Source organism: Pseudophryne corroboree, chromosome 5 (genome assembly GCF_028390025.1).
Source record: "Pseudophryne corroboree isolate aPseCor3 chromosome 5, aPseCor3.hap2, whole genome shotgun sequence".
NCBI lineage: Eukaryota > Metazoa > Chordata > Amphibia > Anura > Myobatrachidae > Pseudophryne > Pseudophryne corroboree.
The window spans coordinates 584,027,344-584,040,649 of NC_086448.1; the positions used below are offsets into that span (position 1 = coordinate 584,027,344).

At 48.7% G+C, this 13,306-nt stretch overlaps 1 protein-coding gene across 4 annotated transcripts in view; it reads left to right on the forward strand.

The window, feature by feature from the left end:
• Nucleotides 1-9,355: 9,355 nt before the first annotated feature.
• The window catches only part of FBXO15 (F-box protein 15), a 660,886-nt gene continuing 656,935 nt past the window's right edge, over nt 9,356-13,306 (forward strand). Inside the window, exon 1 of one of the 4 annotated variants that reach the window (XM_063923380.1) lies at nt 9,356-9,462. The gene's annotated coding sequence lies outside the window, so the exon portion shown is untranslated. Of the gene's footprint in view, nt 9,596-13,306 lie in introns of all 4 variants that reach the window. The other 3 variants (XM_063923382.1, XM_063923379.1, XM_063923381.1) reach the window with 3 other exon arrangements.

Genomic DNA, 13,306 nt, shown 5'->3' on the forward strand with positions numbered 1-13,306 from the left:
TCAACTGGGTCGATTCCTGCATTTCCTGCAAACAGGACTGTCTATGGGCCTCAAATTAGGGTCCATTAAGGTTCAAATTTCGGCCCTGTCAATATTCTTCCAAAAAGAACTAGCTTCAGTTCCTGAAGTTCAGACGTTTGTCAAGGGGGTACTGCATATACAGCCTCCTTTTGTGCCTCCAGTGGCACCTTGGGATCTCAATGTAGTTTTGGGATTCCTAAAATCACATTGGTTTGAACCACTCACCACTGTGGACTTAAAATATCTCACATGGAAAGTGGTAATGCTGTTAGCCCTGGCTTCAGCCAGGCGTGTATCAGAATTGGCGGCTTTATCCTATAAAAGCCCTTACCTAATTTTTCATACGGACAGGGCAGAATTGAGGACTCGTCCTCAATTTCTCCCGAAGGTGGTTTCAGCATTTCACTTAAACCAGCCTATTGTGGTGCCTGCGGCTACTAGGGACTTGGAGGATTCCAAGTTGCTGGACGTAGTCAGGGCCCTGAAAATATATGTTTCCAGGACGGCTGGAGTCAGAAAATCTGACTCGCTGTTTATTCTGTATGCACCCAACAAGCTGGGTGCTCCTGCTTCTAAGCAGACGATTGCTCGTTGGATTTGTAGTACAATTCAGCTTGCACATTCTGTGGCAGGCCTGCCACAGCCAAAATCTGTAAAAGCCCATTCCACACGGAAAGTGGGCTCATCTTGGGCGGCTGCCCGAGGGGTCTCGGCTTTACAACTTTGCCGAGCAGCTACTTGGTCAGGGGCAAATACGTTTGCAAAATTCTACAAATTTGATACCCTGGCTGAGGAGGACCTGGAGTTCTCTCATTCGGTGCTGCAGAGTCATCCGCACTCTCCCGCCCGTTTGGGAGCTTTGGTATAATCCCCATGGTCCTTTCGGAGTCCCCAGCATCCACTAGGACGTTAGAGAAAATAAGAATTTACTTACCGATAATTCTATTTCTCATAGTCCGTAGTGGATGCTGGGCGCCCATCCCAAGTGCGGATTGTCTGCAATACTTGTACATAGTTATTGTTACAAAAATCGGGTTATTATTGTTGTGAGCCATCTTTTCAGAGGCTCCTCTGTTATCATGCTGTTAACTGGGTTCAAATCACAAGTTGTACGGTGTGATTGGTGTGGCTGGTATGAGTCTTACCCGGGATTCAAAATCCTTCCTTATTGTGTACGCTCGTCCGGGCACAGTATCCTAACTGAGGCTTGGAGGAGGGTCATAGGGGGAGGAGCCAGTGCACACCAGGTAGTCCTAAAGCTTTTACTTTTGTGCCCAGTCTCCTGCGGAGCCGCTATTCCCCATGGTCCTTTCGGAGTCCCCAGCATCCACTACGGACTATGAGAAATAGAATTATCGGTAAGTAAATTCTTATTTTTCCCAGGGATCACCACTATGTCCTTTACAGTTACACAATGACACATAATCATCTGCATATTACCAGGTCCACCACATGTCCTGTAGACTTATTGGTTGGACATTGGGAGACCACAATCGAATGGTGGATAGGCTTCCGCCATAGAATTTTGCGTTGCAATGGTAACTAACCATTGCATCAAAATTATTTGATGGATGAACCATTGTGACGGTGGTTCGTGAAAGCACACAAAAGAAAAAAAAAACTTATTTGGGCACATGCAATAGAGACTCATGGCCAGGCTTGATGTTAAGCAGATAAAATAAACTATATTAATTTTTAACATCATTTGGCCATTGCTTCTAGGGATGGTCACTAAAGAGTTAACCATTTATGGTGCTATTGGTGTTAAACCATTGATAGTTATCCTTGCAGTAGAACACCATCGATAGATGAGTGGTGTGACTAGGGGTAAGGCAAATTGGCATGTCAGTCAGAGACTAGTTTAAGACTGAGGGGGTATGGGGAAAAGCCCCATTTCCATTGCGCCAGGAGAAATCAATGGTAGATAATAATCTGACCTCCCCCATCGATGTGAAAACCATTGGTGGCAAACCATATTGCATTGATGGCCACGACAGTCGATGGTGGCAACTATTGGAAAGCCGTCAGTGAGTGGTTAAAACACTGCCATCTGAAGAAAAACATTGTTTTAAACTATAAAGTTATCAGTGTCCATCCCTAATACTTGCTCAGTAACACACCATCATCTGCATATTCCCAGGGATGACCACCACTAATTGTCCAATCAGAGATAGGGCATTACTAAAACGGGAGTCAATGAAGGAGCTAAGCTTTGTGCTCCTGTACCTGAAAGGAAAAATTATTAGCAAGCCAGGGACAGCCAGGGGCTAAATTCTGTCCTTGGCACAGTATTTAGAAAAGGGTGCACGGCACACATCACTGGGGCGTGACTTTGAGGAATGCCTGGTAAACATGCAGAGCAGAGCACCAGGAGATGGAGCAGACCAGTCTGGCCCATCAGCCCTTCAGAATTGCCAGATGGTCAGTTCATCTGTGTTAGCAAGCATTGCAAACATGGCATTGAATGGAAAAACTACTTTCATCGAACTGAGAAAACCAAAGGGTGCTTACTTTTGGCTTTCAATGTCCATACCTAGCATGCCTATAGATAGGGCCAGTGGAAAAAATAAGATTTTACTCACCGGTAAATCTATTTCTCGTTGTCCGTAGTGGATGCTGGGTACTCCGTAAGGACCATGGGGAATAGACGGGCTCCGCAGGAGACTGAGCACTTCTTTAAAGAAAAGATTAGGTACTACATCTGGTGTGCACTGGCTCCTCCCTCTATGCCCCTCCTCCAGACCTCAGTTAGGGAAACTGTGCCCGGAAGAGCTGACATTACAAGGAAAGGATTTGGAATCCAGGGTAAGACTCATACCAGCCACACCAATCACACCGTACAACTCGTGATAACTATACCCAGTTAACAGTATAAACAACAACTGAGCCTCATTAAACTGATGGCTCAGAACAAAAAACCCTATAGTTAAGCAATAACTATATACAAGTATTGCAGAATTCCGCACTTGGGAAGGGCTCCCAGCATCCACTACGGACTACGAGAAATAGATTTACCGGTGAGTAAAATCTTATTTTCTCTGACGTCCTAGTGGATGCTGGGTACTCCGTAAGGACCATGGGGATTATACCAAAGCTCCCAAACGGGCGGGAGAGTGCGGATGACTCTGCAGCACCGAATGAGCAAACTCAAGGTCCTCCTCAGCCAGGGTATCAAACTTGTAGAATTTTGCAAACGTGTTTGATCCCGACCAGGTAGCAGCTCGGCAAAGTTGTAAAGCCGAGACCCCTCAGGCAGCCGCCCAAGAAGAGCCCACCTTCCTCGTGGAATGGGCTTTGACTGATTTAGGATGCGGCAGTCCAGCCGCTGAATGTGCAAGTTGAATCGTGCTACAGATCCAGCGAGCAATAGTCTGCTTAGAAGCAGGAGCATTCAGCTTGTTGGGTGCATGCAGGATAAACAGCGAGTCAGTTTTTCTGACTCTAGCCGTCCTGGAAACATAGATTTTCAGGGCCCGGACTACATCCAGCAACTTGGAAGCCTCCAAGTCCCGAGTAGCCGCAGGCACCACGATAGGTTGGTTCAAATGAAACGCTGATGCCACCTTAGGGAGAAATTGGGGACGAGTCCTCAATTCTGCCCTGTCCATATGGAAGATCAGATAGGGGCTTTTACATGACAAAGCCGCCAATTCTGACACACGCCTAGCCGAAGCCAAGGCCAAAAGCATGACCACTTTCCACGTGAGATATTTCAACTCCACGGTCTGAAGTGGCTCAAACCAATGTGATTTTAGGAAATCCAACACAACGTTGAGATCCCAATGTGCCACTGGAGGCACAAAAGGAGGCTGAATATGCAGCACTCCCTTAACAAACGTCTGAACTTCAGGCAGTGAAGCCAGTTCTTTTTGAAAGAAAATAGACAGGGCCGAAATCTGGACTTTAATGGATCCCAATTTTAGGCCCATAGTCACTCCTGACTGTAGGAAGTGCAGAAATCGACCCAGCTGAAATTCTTCTGTTGGGGCCTTCATAGCCTCACACCAAGCAACATATTTTCGCCATATGCGGTGATAATGTTTTGCTGTCACATCCTTCCTAGCTTTTATCAGCGTAGGAAAGACTTCAACCGGAATGCCCTTTTCCATCAGGATCCGGCGTTCAACCGCCATGCCGTCAAACGCAGCCGCGGTAAGTCTTGGAACAGACAGGGCCCCTGCTGTAGCAGGTCCTGTCTGAGAGGCAGAGGCCAAGGGTCCTCTGAGATCATTTCTTGTAGTTCCGGGTACCAAGTCCTTCTTGGCCAATCCGGAACGATGAGTATAGTTCTTACTCCTCTCTTTCTTATTATCCTCAGTACCTTTGGTATGAGAGGAAGAGGAGGGAACACATAAACCGACTGGTACACCCACGGTGTCACTAGAGCGTCCACAGCTATCGCCTGAGGGTCCCTTGACCTGGCGCAATATCTTTTTAGCTTTTTGTTGAGGCGGGACGCCATCATGTCCACCTGTGGCCTTTCCCAACTATTTACAATCAGCTGGAAGACTTCTGGATGAAGTCCCCACTCTCCCGGGTGGAAGTCATGCCTGCTGAGGAAGTCTGCTTCCCAGTTGTCCACTCCCGGAATGAACACTGCTGACAGTGCTATCACGTGATTTTCCGCCCATCGGAGAATCCTTGTGGCTTCTGCCATCGCCATCCTGCTTCTTGTGCCGCCCTGTCGGTTTACATGGGCGACCGCCGTGATGTTGTCTGACTGAATCAGCACCGGCTGGTTTTGAAGCAGGGGTTTTGCCTGACTTAGGGCATTGTAAATGGCCCTTAGTTCCAGAATATTTATGTGTAGGGAAGCCTCCAGACTCGACCATTGTCCTTGGAAGTTTCTTCCCTGAGTGACTGCCCCCCAACCTCGGAGGCTTGCATCCGTGCTCACCAGGACCCAGTCCTGTATGCCGAATCTGCGGCCCTCGAGAAGATGAGCACTCTGCAGCCACCACAGCAGAGACACCCTGGCCCTCGGGGACAGGGTGATCAGCCGATGCATCTGAAGATGCGATCCGGACCACTTGTCTAACAGATCCCACTGAAAGATCCTTGCATGGAACCTGCCGAATGGAATTGCCTCGTAAGAAGCTACCATCTTTCCCAGGACTCGCGTGCATTGATGCACCAACACCTGTTTTGGTTTTAGGAGGTCTCTGACCAGAGATGACAACTCCTTGCCCTTCTCCTCCGGAAGAAACACCTTCTTCTGTTCTGTGTCCAGAATCATACCCAGGAACAGCAGACGCGTCGTAGGAACCAGCTGCGACTTTGGGATATTCAGAATCCAGCCGTGCTGTTGTAGCACTTCCTGAGATAGTGCTACTCCGACCAACAACTGCTCCCTGGACCTCGCCTTTATAAGGAGATCGTCCAAGTACGGGATAATTATAACTCCCTTCTTCCGAAGGAGTATCATCATTTCGGTCATTACTTTGGTAAATATCCTCGGTGCCGTGGACAGACCAAACGGCAACGTCTGGAATTGGTAATGGCAGTCCTGTACCACAAAACGGAGGTACACCTGGTGAGGTGGGTAAATGGGGACATGTAGGTAAGCATCCTTGATGTCCAGTGATACCATGTAATCCCCCTCTTCCAGGCTTGCAATAACCGCCCTGAGCGATTCCATTTTGAACTTGAACTTCCTTATATAAGTGTTCAAGGATTTCAAATTTAGAATGGGTCTCACCGAACCGTCTGGTTTCGGTACCACAAACATTGTGGAATAGTAACCCCGTCCCTGTTGAAGGAGGGGAACTTTGATTATCACCTGCTGGAGGTACAGCTTGTGAATTGCCGCCAGTACTACCTCCCTGTCCTGGGGAGTAGCTGGCAAGGCTGATTTGAGGTAACGGCGAGGGGGAGACGTCTCGAACTCCAGCTTGTATCCCTGATATACCACTTGTAGAACCCAGAGATCCACCTGTGAGCGAACCCACTGGTCGCTGAAGTTCCGGAGACGGGCCCCCACCGCACCTGGCTCCACATGTGGAGCCCCAGCGTCATGCGGTGGACTTAGTGGAAGCAGGGGAGGATTTTTGTTCTTGGGAACTGGCTGTATGGTGCAGCTTTTTCCCTCTACCCCTGCCTCTGGGCAGAAAGGACGCGCCTCTAACCCGCTTGCCTTTCTGAGGCCGAAAGGACTGTACTTGATAATACGGTGCTTTCTTAGGCTGTGAGGGAACCTGAGGTAAAAAAGTCGACTTCCCAGCTGTTGCTGTGGATACGAGGTCCGAAAGACCGTCCCCAAACAATTCCTCACCCTTATAAGGCAAAATTTCCATGTGCCTTTTAGAATCAGCATCACCTGTCCACTGCCGAGTCCATAATACTCTCCTGGCAGAAATGGACATTGCATTAATTCTAGATGCCAGCCGGCAAATGTCCCTCTGTGCATCTCTCATATATAAGACTACGTCTTTAATATGCTCTATGGTTAGCAATATAGTGTCCCTGTCAAGGGAATCAATGTTATCAGACAGGGAATCCGACCACGCTGCTGCAGCACTACACATCCATGCTGAAGCAATAGCAGGTCTCAGTATAGTACCTGAGTGTGTATACACAGACTTCAGGATAGCCTCCTGCTTTCTATCTGCAGGCTCCTTTAAGGCGGCCGTATCCTGAGAAGGCAGTGCCACCTTTTTTGATAAGCGTGTGAGCGCCTTGTCCACCTTAGGGGATGTCTCCCAGCGTAACCTATCCGTTGGCGGGAAAGGGTACGCCATTAGTAACCGCTTAGAAATTACTAGTTTCTTATCTGGGGAACCCCACGCTTCTTCACACAATTCATTTAACTCATCAGATGGGGGAAAAGTCACTGGCTGCTTTTTCTCCCCAAACATAATACCCTTTTTTGTGGTAACCGGGTTAATGTCAGAAATGTGCAACACATTTTTCATTGCCGTAATCATGCATCGGATGGTCCTAGTGGATTGTATATTTGTCTCATCCTCGTCGACACTGGAGTCAGACTCCGTGTCGACATCTGTGTCTGCCATCTGAGGTAGCGGGCGTTTTTGAGCCCCTGACGGCCTCTAAGATGCCTGGGCAGGCGCGGGCTGAGATGCCGGCTGTCCCAAAGCTGCGTCATCGAACCTTTTATGCAAGGAGTTGACACTGTCGGTTAATACCTTCCACATATCCATCCACTCAGGTGTCAGCCCCGCAGGGGGCGACATCACATTTATCGGCACCTGCTCCGCCTCCACGTAAGCGTCCTTATCAAACATGTCGACACAGCCCTACCGATACACCGCACACACACACACAGGGAATGCTCTGACTGAGGACAGGACCCCACAAAGTCCTTTGGGGAGACAGAGAGAGAGTATGCCAGCACACACCAGAGCGCTATATAACAGAGGGATATACACTATACACAAAGTGAATTTTCCCCCTATAGCTGCTTATATCACAATTTGCGCCTAAATTTATGTGCCCCCCCTCTCTTTTTTACCCTTTCTGTAGTGTATACTGCAGGGGAGAGCCTGGGGAGCGTCCTTCCAGCGGAGCTGTGAAGAGAAAATGGCGCTGGCTGTGCTGAGGGAGATAGCCCCGCCCCTTCAACGGCGGGCTTCTCCCGCTTTTTATAACGTTAATGGCGGGGGTTTCTGCACATATACAGTGTTAAACACTGTATTATGTGCTTTTTATTGCCAAAAGGTATATTAATTGCAGCCCAGGGCGCCCCCCCCCCCCCCCCAGCGCCCTGCACCCACCAGTGACCGGAGCGTGTGGTGTGCTGTGGGAGCAATGGCGCACAGCTGCAGTGCTGTGCGCTACCTTATTGAAGACCGAAGTCTTCAGCCGCCGATTTCCTCCGGTTTCTTCCGTCTTCTGGCTCTGCAAGGGGGACGGCGGCGCGGCTCCGTGAACGGACGATCGAGGTCGGGCCCTGTGTTCGATCCCTCTGGAGCTAATGGTGTCCAGTAGCCTAGAAGCACAAGCTAGCTGCAAGCAGGTAGGTTTGCTTCTCTCCCCTAGGTCCCACGTAGCAGTGAGTCTGTTGCCAGCAGATCTCACTGAAAATAAAAAACCTAACAAATACTTTTCTTTTTAGTGAACTCGGGAGAGCCCACTAAGTGCATCCAGCTCAGGCCGGGCACAGATTCTAACTGAGGTCTGGAGGAGGGGCATAGAGGGAGGAGCCAGTGCACACCAGATGTAGTACCTAATCTTTTCTTTAAAGAAGTGCCCAGTCTCCTGCGGAGCCCGTCTATTCCCATGGTCCTTACGGAGTACCCAGCATCCACTAGGACGTCAGAGAAACCATGAATCCCTCTCCACAACCTGGATATCCTTCTATTAGGAAGGAGTGGTGCTCCGGGTGGCCACATTGCGCCACTAATGGTGAATCATAGACCTGTTACATAAAACATGTAGAAAACGAGTATTTCCGAATATGTAACGAGTTTGTTCCACTTAATGAACAGCCCCATAATCATTTTCACATTCCCAGGAATCACTAATACATTCTCTGCACACTTACTGTACATGGCAACACTGAATCCTCTATGCCATACTTACCGACTTTTTGGCTGCTCTCTCCGGGAGAGAGCAGCCAGGTCGGTTCGGCAGGGGGGCGGGCTGCGATGTGAGTGCAGAGGGGGGCGGACCGGAGGCGTGGTGTAGGCGGGCTGGGGGCATGTCGGAGGCGGTCCGGGGGCGTGACTACGGGATTGTCCCGTGTATACCCCGCCCCCGCTGTGTAATGCCGCTATTACCGGCATTATACAGCAGGGGGTGTGGCTATGATGACGCGATTCAACAAGAATCGCGTCATCGCCTGCCCGGACCGCCCACTTTACTCGCTAAGTGGGCGGCCGGGCAGGGGGGGACCCCTGTAATTGGGAGACTTGCCTGCTCTTCCGGGGGGCCGGGAGGGTCACCCGATTTTCGGGAGCCTCCCGGCCATTCCGGGAGAGTAGGCAAGTCTGCTCTATGCCCATATTATGTCTAATATAAACTTCAGAGCTTTGCATGTCCACTAACGTCATGCATACCCTTCAACATTTTACACATAAAAACAGGTAGAAATTAAGAAAGGGGGCGTGGCCACAGGTAACGCCTCCTTTCCTATACTTCAATGGAAATTTGAAGAGTCAGAAATCGGTACAGAGCCCTTTTTGGCAGGTACAGACCATAAAACAAAGTACAGTTGGATGGTATGGGCATGTTATCTGCAGTGTGAAATAAATACATATTTGGTGAGCTGTTGTATAGGTGCCATGAATTGTTGTTCGGTGCTGTGCTGTGTACGACCACTGTGTGGCGCTGTGCACGGCTACTGTGTGGTACTTTATGTGCAGCATGATGAGTTATTGGCCGGTAGGAGGCAGTAACGAGTCAGGATGAATTAGACAGCGTATTGCCATGTGACTTGCCGGGTTCCCGTGGTTACCGGCACACGCCGCAGCAGTAAGCAGCGAGGTGAGGAGAAGCGGGAGCCGGGCCCGGTGTGTGTCCCCTGTAGCCAGGCTTACGTGTTGTATACTGTATAAGGGGACAGAGCTCGGGAAGAAGCTGGTCAGTTGCACGGATAGGACTTCCAAGTCGGAGAAAAGTAAATGTTGGGGTTATATATATGTAAATACCCTGTCCCTGCGGTAACTACATAGGGTTGCTGTAAGATGGTTGTATTTCTTACCGTGCAGCAACATGTATATACTATATAGTAAGGTATTGCATCTGTGTGTAGGTTTCCCCTGTTACCCACACAGTACAGTACGTGAGAGTGGTGACGGAGGAGAATGACGAACCTCCATGACAGCAGATGCTAATGTTACATGTGGGCTCTGCCACAGGGACGAGGCTGAAGTTAGCTTCTTATTCGGCCAGCTTCTTATTCAAGCTCCAGCTTCTTATTCACTTCTTATTCGAACTCCAGCTTCTTATTCAGATCATTCAGTTTCGCAAGGGTTAATGAGTCTTCTGTCACAAATTTGACACCTGAAATCAACAGAGTAGGGTCCCTTGCATGTGACCCACTTGTATTTTGCCTGGCCCAACACTGTTTTGGGCATGAAATACACTGGCAAAGTGGGCACACACACCATATTTTGCCATTTTGAATAAGTAGCTGTAGTTTTGCAAGGGTTAACTAGTCTTGGGCCACAAATTTGACACCTGAAATCAACAGAGAGTGGTCACTTGCATGTGACCCACTTGTATTTTGCCTGGCCCAACGCTGTTTTGGGCATGAAATACACTGGCAAAGTGGGCACACACACCATATTTTACCATTTTGAATAAGTAGCTGTAGTTTTGCAAGGGTTAACCAGTCTTGGGCCACAAATCTGACACCTGAAATCAACAGAGGGTGGTCACTTACATGTGACGCAGTTGTATTTTGCTTGGCCCAACGCTGTTTTGGGCATGAAATATACTGGCAAAGTGGGCACACACACCATATTTTGCCATTTTGAATAAGTAGCTGTAGTTTAGCAAGGGTTAACTAGTCTTGGGCCACAAATTTGACCCCAAAAAACAACAGAGGGTGGTCACTTATATATGACGCAGTTGTATTTTGCCTGGCCCAACGCTGTTTTGAGCATGAAATATACTGGCAAAGTGGGCACACACACCATATTTTGCCATTTTGAATAAGTAGCTGTAGTTTAGCAAGGGTTAACTAGTCTTGGGCCACAAATTTGACCCCCAAAAACAACAGAGGGTGGTCACTTACATATGACGCAGTTGTATTTTGCTTTGCCCAGCGCTGTTTTGGGCATGAAATACACTGGCAAAGTGGGCACACACACCATATTTTACCATTTTGAATAAGTAGCTGTAGTTTTTCAAGGGTTAACCAGTCTTGGGCCACAAATCTGACACCTGAAATCAACAGAGGGTGGTCACTTACATATGACGCAGTTGTATTTTGCTTGGCCCAACGCTGTTTTGGGCATGAAATACACTGGCAAAATGGGCACACACACCATATTTTGCCATTTTGAATAAGTAGCTGTAGTTTAGCAAGGGTTAACTAGTCTTGGGCCACAAATTTGACCCCCAAAAACAACAGAGGGTGGTCACTTACATATGACGCAGTTGTATTTTGCTTGGCCCAACGCTGTTTTGGGCATGAAATACAGTACAATGGCAAAGTGGGCACACACACCATATTTTACCATTTTGAATAAGTAGCTGTAGTTTTGCAAGGGTTAACCAGTCTTGGGCCACACATTTGACCCGCAAAAACAACAGAGGGTGGTCACTTACATGTGACCCACTTGTATTTTTCCTGGCTCAACGCTGTTTTGGGCATGAAATACACTGGCAAAGTGGGCACACACACCATGATTTGCTATTTTGAATAAGTAGCTGTAGTTTTGCAAGGGTTAACCAGTCTTGGGCCACAAATTTGACAACTGAAATCAACAGAGGGTGGTCACTTACATATGACCCACTTGTATTTTGCTTGGCCCAACGCTGTTTTGGGCATGAAATACACTGGCAAAGTGGGCACAGACACCATTTTATAAATTGCCATTTTGAATAAGTAGCTGTAGTTTTGCAAGGGTTAACTAGTCTTGGGCCACAAATTTGATCCCTGAAATCAACAGAGGGTGGTCACTTACATATGACCCACTTGTATTTTGCTTGGCCCAACGCTGTTTTGGGCATACAATACACTGGCAAAGTGGGCACACACACCATATTTTGCCATTTTGAATAAGTAGCTGTAGTTTAGCAAGGGTTAACTAGTCTTGGGCCACAAATTTGACCCCTGAAATCAGCAGAGGGTGGTCACTTACATATCACCCACTTGTATTTTGTTTGGCCCAACGCTGTTTTGGGCATGAAATACACTGGCAAAGTGGGCACACACACCATATTTTACCATTTTGAATAAGTAGCTGTAGTTTTGCAAGGGTTAACCAGTCTTGGGCCACAAATTTGACAACTGAAATCAACAGAGGGTGGTCACTTACATATGACCCACTTGTATTTTGCTTGGCCCAACGCTGTTTTGGGCATGAAATACACTGGCAAAGTGGGCACAGACACCATTTTATAAATTGCCATTTCTCTATCGTCCTAGTGGATGCTGGGGTTCCTGAAAGGACCATGGGGAATAGCGGCTCCGCAGGAGACAGGGCACAAAAAGTAAAGCTTTCCGATCAGGTGGTGTGCACTGGCTCCTCCCCCTATGACCCTCCTCCAAGCCTCAGTTAGATTTTTGTGCCCGGCCGAGAAGGGTGCAATCTAGGTGGCTCTCCTAAAGAGCTGCTTAGAAAAGTTTAGCTTAGGTTTTTTATTTTACAGTGAGTCCTGCTGGCAACAGGATCACTGCAACGAGGGACTTAGGAGAGAAGAAGTGAACTCACCTGCGTGCAGGATGGATTGGCTTCTTGGCTACTGGACATCAGCTCCAGAGGGACGATCACAGGTACAGCCTGGATGGTCACCGGAGCCTCGCCGCCGGCCCCCTTGCAGATGCTGAAACAAGAAGAGGTCCAGAATCGGCGGCAGAAGACTCCTCAGTCTTCTAAAGGTAGCGCACAGCACTGCAGCTGTGCGCCATTTTCCTCTCAGCACACTTCACACGGCAGTCACTGAGGGTGCAGGGCGCTGGGAGGGGAGCGCCCTGGGAGGCAAATGAAAACCTATTTGGCTAAAAAATACCTCACATATAGCCTCCGGGGGCTATATGGAGATATTTAACCCCTGCCAGAATCCACTAAAGAGCGGGAGACGAGCCCGCCGAAAAAGGGGCGGGGCCTATCTCCTCGGCACACAGCGCCATTTTCCTTACACAGCTCCGCTGGTCAGGACGGCTCCCAGGTCTCTCCCCTGCACTGCACTACAGAAACAGGGTAAAACAAGAGAGGGGGGGCAAAATAGTGGCAAAAATTATATTATAAAAGCAGCTATACAGGGAGCACTTATTATAAGGCTATCCCTGTCATATATAGCGCTTTGGTGTGTGCTGGCAGACTCTCCCTCTGTCTCCCCAAAGGGCTAGTGGGGTCCTGTCTTCGTTAAGAGCATTCCCTGTGTGTCTGCTGTGTGTCGGTACGTGTGTGTCGACATGTATGAGGACGATATTGGTGTGGAGGCGGAGCAATTGCCAAATATGGGGATGTCACCTCCTAGGGGGTCGACACCAGAATGGATGCCTTTATTTTTGGAATTACGGGATAGTGTCAACACGCTAAAGCAGTCGTTTGACGACATGAGACGGCCGGACAATCAATTAGTGCCTGTCCAGGCGCCTCAAACACCGTCAGGGGCTGTAAAACGCCCTTTGCCTCAGTCGGTCGACACAGAC